Genomic DNA, 13,834 nt, shown 5'->3' on the forward strand with positions numbered 1-13,834 from the left:
TTTATTTTTAGATTTTGATCTTTGGTGGGTGGTCTTTGGAGTGGAGTTGTTAAGTCGAATAGAACGACGGTCAATCTTATAAGAAAAGGAATACAAAAAAGCGTTTTATCCCTCCTAAAATAATTAGGAAATTAAAGTGCTAAGAATTATAGAATACACAATGCGAGTAAAAGAATTTAGCAGCAATAAACATATCTTTGTTCCTTCACAAGGAGCCGAGATGCAAAAGTACCAGGGATAAGGGGTTAGGATAATGAAACATTTAATAGTCTTTCCCAAAATTGAAGTCATTGCATTTTGTTTATTCACAACAAGGATGAAAACATCCATAAAAGCGAAGGTCTGAAACGGTAGGACAATCGAAACTTAACACTTGCAAAGTGTTACTAAATAAACAGAATAAAATGTAAAAATCTAATTAAATTGTAAGTAAATATGTCGAAAGCTGTTCAAATACAGGATACTGTTTAGTGTTTAAGGACTGTGTTGTAATAGAAATCAGTAAGCTAAAAATCAGATGAATAAGATAATTATATCACATCAAAAATTGTTGGTAAAAAGGTAATAAATTAACATGTTTAAAATGGACGTATGGACATTCTGGTAACGATTTTAGAAGTGCTACAATTTATAAATCTACCTAACTACTAAAGTAAGTTTGAAATCGATACGACAATTCTAACATGCCTAAATCAAATTTAAGAGCTATTTGTTACGGACAGACGGACGGACCGACCATGATTATAGAAAAGCTTCGCTTTTAAAAACAGAGTTAAATAGTCTTTACTGTAGTAGGTCTTTTGTTCAATAAACAAAAACCTATCAAAAATGACTACAGCTAAATTGTTTTTAAAAGTATTACTATGTGTTTAATATTTTTATTGAAAAAGGTTAATTTATCTACCATTGACTAATCCCTGTATTCCTGAAAATCTGTGAAAGGTAAAAGTTCTAAAATGCATGTTTAAAAGTCACCATTTCAGGGATAAAATAGTACAAGGGATGGTCGATCAAAAAAATGCAATCAAAGCAAAGCTACTCTTTCAGTTACAGGTGACTGTCGGTGTCTGTCTGTACATTCTGTCTTACATTCTAATTATATTTGAATTTTGCAATCACAGAAATTAGCTAGGTGGTGTAATTGTAAAACATGAATTTAAGGGGCGATTCATAATTCAGGAGTAATTAAACCCCATCTAAAATCACTCTTCACTTTTGCTATTAAAATCTCCAAATGGCTTTAAGACTTAAACAAATTAGAAGACGAAGAAAGTCGCTCAATGTGACGTCATAAAAATGAGTTATTACCCAACTCTTTTTAGGGGTTTTCTTTCCCACTCCGCATCTCCTCATCCCTCATTTTTCTGACGTCTGTCTTCACAAATTATTTATGAAAAAAATTTCATTATCACAAATATCCAAATTCTAGATGTTTTGTATACTTGCAGAAAAAATGCTAAAACGGGGTGTAGTGTGGTGAGGAGGGGGGAGGGGAGGGTGTAAATTAACGGAGATTTATTATATATACAAAGAATTTTTGTTGGGGGGTGGGCGGGGTTGATAAAAATTAATGTGTGGAAGGGGGGGTGGTAAGGGGGGACCTTGATGACCCCCCTTCTTTGAATTGGCTCTGAGATGAAACAAGGGCAATTTTTTCCAAAATAAGCAAAGCTTTTTTACAAAGAAAGTTATTTATATGTAGAATGATAACAAGCTTATGCTACACAGTTAAATCTAAGATCTCGTAAACGGCTAAACTCCAAACTGGAATAAAAACACGCAAAACCTTGGTCCAGGGTTATTTTTAGGCCATTGTACAGTAGAGGGAGGGTGAGAAAAATTACCCTGCTTAAAAAGGAGCCTGATGGGTGGGGGGGGAAGTTAAGTCCCTAGGAACAAAAATAATTTAATTCTGAATATGTTTAGATATATAATTGTTTAGGGTATTATCGAAAAATAATATATAATTGGCAAAAGTAAATTGGTTTTCTGGTCGATGAGACGTACATACACAAATAAAATTTGGAGTAGCTGCGCATCTTCAAAAAATGAAATTAGCTCACGAAGTTGAATGGTGTCAAATCTGCAAAGAATAAAGTCAGGGCCAGGGACAGGTTTTCAACTATTTTAATTGTTTATGAATGGTGTATTATCTAGTGGTATTTCTTTTTGTAAACCACTTATTTTTCTTACTTATACCAGGGAGTAGGTGGAAGTTGGATTGTAAAGTATATTTTTTATAAATATGATCTCTCATTCGCTTAGATAGCCTATGAGGACGTCTTACACCACGAAATTTTTTTAGTGACTCTTAATTTCTGTGCATGATTATATAATCACACGCCCTTCAGACAACCAACACTTTGATTCCACGACCTTTGTGTGAAAGTCCTGACTGCTAATATATGCGCTATTTTGGGCCAATGCATTCCCCCCTACTCTAACTATCAATCTCATGCACCAGACATAGCAGCAGTAGGAACCACTTTTAAGTTTTAACGTCTTGGTTATGTTCGCTTGATTAAATCATTGGTTGGTTGGTTCAAACTAGTAGTGTCTAAACATTTCAACCGTTAACATTTTGGGGATTAAATACAAATTATTATAATAATCTATTGCAAGTGAATAAAATTGCTGAATATATTTCCCCTTCTTGTTATAAAGTGAATTAAAGGTGGCCGCTATTTGCACTTTTCTCTCAGTTTTTTCTTTTCTCTCTCTCTCTCTCTCTCTCTCGTTTTTTTATTTCTCTCTCTCTATCGTTTTTTTTTCTCTCTCTCTCCCTATTTCTTTCTCTCTCTTACTCTTTATAATTTTTATTAATCAATTAACAAAGAAAAAGAATCAAAACATAACAATTACACTTCGTCTTTTTTAAATGCGTTAAACTTATGAATATTTTCCTGTTATTTATCGCATCATATTATAGACAGCTTTCCATGGATATCAAAATGAAAAATATGACATTAGAACCAGTTTTAATCCTATAATAATTAATTACAATATCCCCGGAAAGCTGTCTATAATACAATACTATAAATAACTATTCCCTATATACTTTTTTCTCCAAATCTGCATGTTATAACCGTATCCTCTCTCAATAATTTACTAGAAGAAGCTATGTATAAAACATGAGGGATCTAAAGGGATAAGACAATGTCCATAAATTGAGGTACATCCCCGATGATGAACAATAAAATTGCTCCTTCTATAGATTTGAAAGGTTTGGATACTCAACGTAATGAATCAACCAACCAGAATTAAAGTTCCCAAAGTTGTTAAGCTAACGAGTTAGAAGAAAGGGTTATTAAACTTTTGTGACTAGTGTAATAAACAGCCCAATGTCCTCTCCCTGACAATACATGCAAGTATTGTATTTCCAAGCCAAGATGTCTAAAAATGAGCATATGTGTTTATATTTATGTAGTTTTTGCGTAAATACTTTGTTTAAGGCCTGCAGTCGCAAAACAGGCCGCATTGCTTAATATTTATTTATCGCATCGCAGCTTTCCGCGGATAATGAAAGTTATAAGATTAAAAACAGTTTACTAGGCCCGAGAGCCCGGGCTAATATGACATTTATTTTAATATTCGTAGAAAAATTGTCTTTAATACAATGCTATACATGATTTTTAAGCATGACTAAGAACCGATTCTAATCAAGACATTTCAAAGTCATACAGAGTATTTTCCAAAATAAATGTCCCAAGAGGCTAGAACATATCTCAATACTTTTATATAGAAAGAAATATACTTCTATTAGAATTTAATGGCATGCGCCTGACACACCTTTTATAGGTTCCGGTGTTAAAAATTAAACCGCCACATCATGTACATTTCCATGGCGTAATTATGGCGGTTGCTGATCCTTTATTTTGACCGTGTCCCGATAAGATCTTGGTTGTGGAATTTATGACTTTACGATGGGAATTCTTGTAGATTACCTTTACACTTTTTATGGCAAAAAATTTCTGCATATATTAAATACGCAAATTGTGTGGGATTAATATAAAGCTTTGTACAGATGTACAAATATTAGGTTAGGTTAAATTGGTTTTACGCAAAGAATAAGTCACAGCTGTGGCTTTGTAGCACAATTAATGATTGGACAAATGTTTTGGTGTAATCTAAATAAAACCAGGACATATCCTAAAATTATTTCAAGGGGCGAAATTCTCCGTCTTTAATTATGACACGGTGTCGGGACAAGATTCGAGCCTATTAACTCCCCGACGCGACGACTAGCGCATGCGCTACGTGTTGAGCCACGGTCGCGGCCCAGTATCCCAGCGCTACTAATGGTCATACTTGTAATTGTACTTGTTTTTCTCCGAATCTTATGGCTGGCTTCAGAGGCAATGACCCGCTGAATTAAAATATTTACTGGAAACATGTTTATCTTAATTATTCATCCATTAGTAAATCAAGTATAGAGGGGTTATAGCAACTGAAAAAAAATATTATTTTTCTTTCGTTTATAAAGTATGGCAGTAATCCACAAATACATTTGAATCAATTAAAAAAACTAATTCTCTCGAGTATCCAATTATTTTCCATTTATTCATTGAAATTAACTTGATATGATGAACATATTCCCTTTTTTTCCTGTTAGTTCCTCAAAAACTATATTTTCAAGTTTATAAAATTTAAAGTAATTAGTTAAGCCACAACTAAAGACATCAATTTAAAATCTGTTCAATTTGTAATATACAATTGCTATTTCATTTTTTTAGCGAGATCTTAAAGGACTAATATACTTTTGATAACAGAATCAGGAATACTCACAGAGTAGCTGGGCCTTTAAATTGTAAATATCTAACATACAAAATTTTAATTATCCAATAACAATCGATATATTATTATTTGGAGTAGCATTTGATTTTCTTGTACTCTGATAAAGGAATGCTCGCAGCTGGCTAAAATAACAGTACCCCCCATCCCCTTTCCCTCCTACTGGATGAACGAACTGACCAATAAATTAGGTCAATATTAGCAAGCAAAATTGGCAATTTTTTCCCTGTCAAAATATCCTTGTATGTATAATTATATCCATTCCAACAACAAATGATGATCAGAAAATGACTTCAACGTTAAATGAAAAGACATCGCAAATTTCATGTATGCTTATAATTTCTTTAAATCAAAACACACGCGGTTTTTAAATTTCTATCTATCTTATATTTAACTATAATTTTTTATGCCATCGTTATTAATTTTTATTACAAATTCTAACGTTTAATTTATACCAGTTAATGTGTTAATTAAGTATTGAAAATCACATTACACGGATAAGGACATATATAAATATGGATCTTGGACAAAATAGCCTCGGACAATATAGAATTTAGAAATAGGTAATAGTTTAGAATGTCTTGGATTTTACAAAAAAAAAGTGGTTGGTATATTTTTACAATTTTCAATATTTTTTTTACAACTTTTAGGTAATGTTAGCTTAGGTTATATGGCTAGGGAGCCAAGCGCCCGCGGCTAGACAGGCCAGGAGGACGAGCGCTGCGGCCATGATCATTATTATCAGTTGAATCCTTAAGAGGCTATTTTTCCGAGGCTATTTTGTTCAGAGGCTATTTTGGTTTGATGCTATTTTGTCCGAGGCTATTATGTCCGAGGCTATTTTGTCCAAGATCCAAATATAGATAACAAGGATGACAACATCCATAAAAGCGAAGCTCTGAAACGGTAGGACAAACAAACATTAATACTTGTAGTGTGTCAGAACTGAAAAATCAGAACATAAATGTAAAAATGTTGAATCAAAATTTTAATTAAATTTGTTGAAAAACTGCTTAAATACAGAATAACGTTTAAGGACATACTTACGTTTTTAGGACTTCATTATAGAGATGCTTCGCTTATAACATTGTTCTTTGTTATCATAGGAATCAGTATTCCAAAAATCAAATCAATCGGATAATTTTATCACATACAAATTTGGTGTTAAAAAATATAAAAATTAACATGTTTAAAATAGACGTACGGACATTCTGGTAACGATTATACAGTTGCTACGCTTTCTAAATCGTACCCAACTACTACAGGAATCAGGAGTGAACAAACGCAGGTTTTACAAACGTCAGAGTGGACAAACGCAGTAGTGTCTAAATATAAAGTTTCTATACAGGTTAGGTTAGGTTAGATATGAATATACAAATAAGCCAATCGCAGGGGTTAGGCATTAAAAAACCTTTAAGATTGAATAAAATAGGTTAGCTTATGTTCACTCCGACGTTTGTCACTCCTGCGTTTGGCCTAGGACCGTAAGATTTGCATGAAAAGTGCATGAACTTGAAATAAGAGAAACTAATATGATTATAAGTTTTAAGTAGAAAATTAAGACATTGCAGCTATGGTTCGACTCCCGCACCTTAAGCCGCATATCTGCGGCTGCAGCTTAAAAGAAGAAAAAGTGCAAATGCGTTTGCGTATTACTTAAAATTTAAATGTTATGGCAAAAAAGTGGCAGCAGCTAATAAACGAAATTCAAGCTTCGCAGCTATGCTAACTATGCTATATGTGCTAACACAACGATATACAATAGGGGAATGTGGATATATTGATAGGGGAAAATTTGTGGTCAACTAACATTACTAACATGGAACTCATTTCTCATTTATTGGCCAGTTCTTTATCCAGTATGAGGGGAGGGAATTGGGTAAAGGTAATGGATTAGAGGTATCGTTTATATTGCCCGTTGCGAGTTTCACTTTATTTGAGAACATGAAAATCTAATGTAACACCAGTATTAGCTCATGGAAGGAGCTCCACAAAATGATTATATAAAAAGAATTTTTAAAAAATTTTATAAATGAACAAAATTTCAGCAGATTAGTTATAATACTGAAAGCAAACAATTAGGTTAGACGATTATAACATTCAACTCACGCATCTTTTTGTATTTTTCAGAAATGTCTTTTATGGGAACCTTGTTTTTCAAATTAAGAATCCTAGAACGATGTTTCATAAGTATTACATAAAGGCTTGTTTTATTAGGTCCCTGTTAAAAAAAATAGTTTAAAATAGTACATTCTTCAGATGTTAAAAAATTTGCGGATTTTTTTTCTCGTTCGTGCACTTATTTAAAAAGTTTGCCAAATTCCTGTAAAGTTTGATACAAAATTATATTGACAGATATTCATGAGCTTAAAAAACAAGGATGGAAATATCCACAAGAGCGAAGCAAATGAACATGAACAGTAAATTTATACTAGCATAGCATAGGTTTAAATAAATTAAAAAGATTTTTTTTATAATCTAAGAAAATTCTCGTAAAAATATTGACGACAATCTTTTCATGTTTGAATGCGACACTTACACCATTATGTATAATCATCGTAGGATTTACCATTGTAAACGTATAAGAATGACAAATTTGGTATTAAAAGGTAAAAAATACGAATATACGAACGGCTCTAAAAAGCTTAAATCAACAATAAGAGCTTCCTGTTACAGACAGATGGACAAATTCGAAATATAGACAAGCTTCGCGTTTAAAAATAGAATTTATGCAAGTATGTGCAAAGGACCGCGGGTTAAATTTCTTTTGGCTCTAGGTACACGAATCATTCTTTTTTTCAAGTAAAAAATAACGAAAAAGACCAATTATTATTAGTAGCAAAGCTACTCTATAAATAGGGACGATATAATACATGTATATAGAGGGAGAGGGACAATGTACTATAAATTCACACAGTGCAGTTGTTCTCATTTTTTTTCAAACATTTTAGTTAATCACTGGATTAAAATGGTTCTTTATTAAATCTTGATTGGGTTGTACAAACCTTCAGTGTAAATTTTTTTTCAATCCAAAAAGTATATCAACAGAAAGTGATATTTTATCATTATTTTGAAAAATAGAATATTTAACTGGACTGATTGATTTCTCAATTTAAGGGGAGCCTTCAACTGAAAAATATATACATATATATTTAGTCCCTGCCGCGGGGACTTTATTCCTGCCAACGCTCTTATATCCTTTACTTAATCTAACCTAACCGACAGTAATCTTAAGGTATTAGACAAAAGAAAACATCCCCAAAAATGATAAATAAAATTACAAAAACACTGCTGCTGGGTAAAATTATTGGTTTGACACAATTTGCTGAGAACCAACTTGTTGGGAAACTACTCAAAGTCTTGAGCCAACGAATACGATAAAGTTGTTATAAAACTTTAGGTACCACTTTGATTTACTGTCCATTGTCCCCTCCCTCCCTGAAACGTGTTTTTAAGCTGCGCTACTTATAAGCATAATTGTAATTTATTACCCTTCAATATATTATGTTCAGGGTAGCCTCTTTCTACACTTATTATTAAGGTACGGGGATAGGTTATCTGAAATATAAATAAATTTTCCACTATGGCTTTGAAGTCGATTATTAACCAATAGATTAGAACAGGTTCTCCGCCATTCTAAAAAATGATGTATTTCAAAGTAGTGCAGACAATTTTTCACAAAAATTAAAATAATAATCATAAAATTGAAATCAGTTTTTTAGCCTACACAATTGATTCTTAATATCGGTCTCTATCAGTAGTATAATATAATTTCAATATAATAATAATAGCGGCTTCGCCCCTAGCCTCTAGGGGCTTTGCCCCAAGAGGTGATAAAAAAATAAAGGTGAAATTCGTAAAAGGACCAGGGAAATCTTCAGAAAAAAAAGGACCAAAGATATCTCCTACAAAAAAAAAAGGGGGGGGGGTGATTTGGGGGGGTTGGGGGTGTCCCACTCCCCAAGAAAATAGCCTAAAACCACCACAGGACCAGTAAGTATATACCCTGAAGAGTAGAATCCAATCGGTTCAGTGGTTACCGAGATCTCAATCGTCAGACGGACGGACAAACGGACAGACAGACAGACAGACATCAAGCTACTTTGTATTATAGATAATATGATTTCAATACCCTCCATGTAATCAATATAATCAACACTATTAGTTCTTAATATTTTTCTCTATCAGTGGTAGTATATAATAATCATGATATATTGATTTCAATACCCTCCATGTAATCAATATAATCAACACAATTATTTCTTAATATTTATCCCTATCAGTGGTAGTATATAATATCTATAATATATTTATTTCAATATCCTCCGTGTAATCAATATAATCAATACTAATATTTCTTAATATTATCCCTATCAGTGGTAGTATATAATAATCATGATATATTGATTTCAATACCCTCCGTGTAATCAATAAAATCAACACAATTATTTCTTAATATCTGTCCCTATCAGTGGTAGTATATAATATCTATAATATATTTATTTCAATATCCTCCGTGTAATCAATATAATCAACACAATTATTTCTTAATATTTATCCCTATCAGTGGTAGTATATAATATCTATAATATATTTATTTCAATATCCTCCGTGTAATCAATATAATCAATACTAATATTTCTTAATATTATCCCTATCAGTGGTAGTATATAATAATCATGATATATTGATTTCAATACCCTCCATGTAATCAATATAATCAACACAATTATTTCTTAATATTATCCCTATCAGTGGTAGTATATAATAATCATGATATATTGATTTCAATACCCTCCGTGTAATCAATAAAATCAACACAATTATTTCTTAATATCTGTCCCTATCAGTGGTAGTATATAATATCTATAATATATTTATTTCAATATCCTCCGTGTAATCAATATAATCAACACAATTATTTCTTAATATCTGTCCCTATCAGTGGTAGTATATAATAATCATGATATATTGATTTTAATATCCTCCGTGTAATCAATATAACCAACACCATTATTTCTTAATATTTATCCCTACCAGTGGTAGTATATAATATCAATGATATATTGATTTCAATACCCTCCATGTAATCAATATAATCAACACAATTATTTCTTAATATTTATCCCTATCAGTGGTAGTATATAATATCCATGATATATTGATTTCAATATCCTCCGTGTAATCAATATAATCAACACAATTATTTCTTAATATTTATCCCTATCAGTGGTAGTATATAATAATCATGATATATTGATTTTAATATCCTCCGTGTAATCAATATAACCAACACCATTATTTCTTAATATTTATCCCTATCAGTGGTAGTATATAATATCCATGATATATTGATTTCAATACCCTCCGTGTAATCAATATAATCAACACCATTATTTTTTAATATTTATCCCTATCAGTGGTAGTATATAATATCCATGATATATTGATTTCAATATCCTCCGTGTAATCAATAAAATCAACACAATTATTTCTTAATATTTATCCCTATCAGTGGTAGTATATAATATCTATGATATATTGATTTCAATACCCTCCATGTAATCAATATAATCAACACAATTATTTCTTAATATTTATCCCTATCAGTGGTAGTATATAATAATCATGATATATTGATTTTAATATCCTCCGTGTAATCAATATAACCAACACCATTATTTCTTAATATTTATCCCTATCAATGGTAGTATATAATATCCATGATATATTGATTTCAATACCCTCCATGTAATCAATATAATCAACACAATTATTTCTTAATATTTATCCATATCAGTGGTAGTATATAATATCTATAATATATTTATTTCAATATCCTCCGTGTAATCAATATAATCAACACAATTATTTCTTAATATTTATCCCTATCAGTGGTAGTATATAATATCTATGATATATTGATTTCAATACCCTCCATGTAATCAATATAACCAACACCATTATTTCTTAATATTTATCCCTATCAGTGGTAGTATATAATATCCATGATATATTGATTTCAATACCCTCCGTGTAATCAATATAATCAACACCATTATTTTTTAATATTTATCCCTATCAGTGGTAGTATATAATATCCATGATATATTGATTTCAATATCCTCCGTGTAATCAATAAAATCAACACAATTATTTCTTAATATTTATCCCTATCAGTGGTAGTATATAATATCTATGATATATTGATTTCAATACCCTCCATGTAATCAATATAATCAACACAACTGTTTCCTACAACATCAATATCGGAAAAATTATGGCTTTTTTGTCAGGAATAAATTGATAAATAAAAACAGTAATTTTTAACTTGTGAAGTGAATGAATAAAACTGTTATGTTTAGTTGTAGTAGTGTAGCATCTTTAAAACTAGGTTAAGTCCAACTCAAGGACGGTTTTACATCAACAACTATAAGATTAACGACTTTGGCTTCAAATATGATCTGCAATACTTAGAAAAGTAATTACTCCTAGCAATATAAATATAATATTTATTATTATTACTTTTTATAACTAGATGAAATTTTTAAAAAAAATAGTTTTAAAATCTATCTAGCTAATCTTAAAATTAAAACCATTAAATATTTTTTATTTAAATATAATAATAAATTAACAGACAAAAAGTACAAAAATGAGTCTTAAAGCCCTGATATGTTTTTAGCCGAAGTTACAAAATAAGACCTTTTTTTAAAGAGGACAATAAACACAATAATATTCTCCCAAGTGATCTTCGGATTATGCCTATTGTTTGAATCGCCTGAAACTTGCAAATAATTTATGGGTAACTCTGTTGGGCCCAGGCCTTACTATAATTGGTACCCTCTCTATACTTTAAAACTTCTGTAGCGTAGTTTACCTACCGCTTACACTACTAATCTGTAGGCTTGTTGCGGGGTTTCACAAAATTAATTTCTTTTTTTCCAGTGACGCATGAATGCTTTTATGCCAAATGACTGTCTGTTTGTATATCTCTCATTAACTTTCATTATAACCTCATTTCCAATGAAATAACTACGTTCTTTTTCAAGACGAATCCTTAAATAATGAAAGGGAGAAGGGGACATTTGACTATAAATTAAACTAGTAACCAAAGTTTATAAATACTTTCGGTTCTCCTTATAAAACCTTGTTTATGGTTGGAGCAAACAAGCAGTGTCTAAACATTTCTACCAATATTTTAAATCCATATATTGAATATTTTTTTCTTTCTAACCCTAGCTGAGGATAAATTGTATAAAATAAGAGGCCAATTTATGATGTCAACTTGTGAATAGCAGGAATCATAAACCCTGTACAGTTAGGACCTTCAAATGACTTGTATCTACTTGTTTGGAAAGATATATTTGTAAAGGACCTCAGTTATATCACACGAGCAGAAACGCATCTAGAGGCCTCCAAGGACACTCGAGGTGGGGGTGGGAAGTCGACCCACCTCCCTACTTTAAATTCTTGTTTAAAAAGAAAAAGTTAAAAACATTATTTTAGGTCGAAACCGATTAATATCTGCTGGTTAAGAACTGGTTCTCGGCCATACTGAAAAATCATGTATAGCATCGTTTTAAATTCGTACTAAAATTTCTCATATTAGCTCCTCCTAATATTCAATTAATTAAATTTGAAAGGTTGAATAGCAGGACATATGTTTACATTGTCCAAAATTAAGATTTAAATCTACCAGAGGAGAATTTATTTCAATACTTTAGAGGTAAGTTCAATTTATTATCCATTTTCCTATCCCCTATAAATAAGGAAGTATAGATTTCCACACAAGAAACCAGAAGCACATCTAAAAACCACACTGGTTTACGGATGCCTTACAGCTAATACCTTTTTTACAATGAATGATGTTAGAGACCCCTAGAAAGGTACTATTATAGTTGGGCTGTGCAAAATATTTATCTCTCTTCAAAATTCAATATTTTTTAATGAATAAATTATTACAACTTAAAGAATTTCAAAACAGCAGGAGCTAAAGCTGCCTATTTTCCGCTCTAGTCGTAAAGAAAGTAGAATTGTCTTAAAAACTGTGGTTCCTCTAATGTTTCAAGAGGAAACATGCGATCATAGCTAAACACGTGGCGCGTTCGCTCGTCGTTGGGAGATTATGGGTTCGAATCTCGACTCAACACCACGTCAATGCATTAAAAAAGATTCCTACTGCAGCTAGGTTAGATGAATAACATTAGGAATTAGAGCAATGAGGAATGCGTTCGCCCAACAAAGTTCGTGCAATCAAAGAGTTGGGTGTTACATAACCTACTACCCCTGGTATTTGCCTGTATTAAGTAATTTACAAGGGAAAGAAATGTTTGAAGAAAGGAGAAATATGTTGCACCGCCCAACTGAATAAGGGGACTATTAATATGTGCCTTTGTTGCTCTAATTATCTTTGTATGCTTAGATTTAACATTCAGCACAAAAAAAAAATAGTTTTGTGTGGTCGACGAATTTTGTACAGAAGGGTGTACATTATTTTTTTCTAATCGTATAAAAAAGTATCATTAAAACAACTGTTTTCATTAAGTACGATAGAAAAATCGAAAATTTAAATAAAAGATTACATTCACCATTCATATAGGTAGCGTTACAGACAAATATAAAAACTTTTCCAGTATGACTTCAAAACTGATTAATATCAGGTGGTTTAGATCTGGTTCTCAGCCATTCTGAAAAATCATGTGTAGCATCGTATTACAGACAATTTTCCACGCATTTTAAATTAAAATCATAAAATCAATTACAGTTTTGTTAGCCCGAGTTTTTGGCTCCTTGGGGCTAATACAACTGGTTTTAATCTTATGATTTAGCATTTTAATATCCGTGGAAAGCTGTCTATAATACAATGCTAACTAATGAGGTGTTATATCCCTTGTTGTTTATAAAATTTAAAAATGTAACTGCCTTCTCCCTGATTCGCATATATGTACATATTTAATGATGTTAATAAAATGGTATTTTTTATTAATTTACATACATATTTAACTATGAAAAGATTATTCATATAAAATAAAATCAAGGCCAT

The sequence above is a fragment of the Acartia tonsa genome, chromosome 2 (assembly GCF_053477335.1).
Source record: "Acartia tonsa isolate MP-2025a chromosome 2, ASM5347733v1, whole genome shotgun sequence".
Taxonomy (NCBI): domain Eukaryota; kingdom Metazoa; phylum Arthropoda; class Copepoda; order Calanoida; family Acartiidae; genus Acartia; species Acartia tonsa.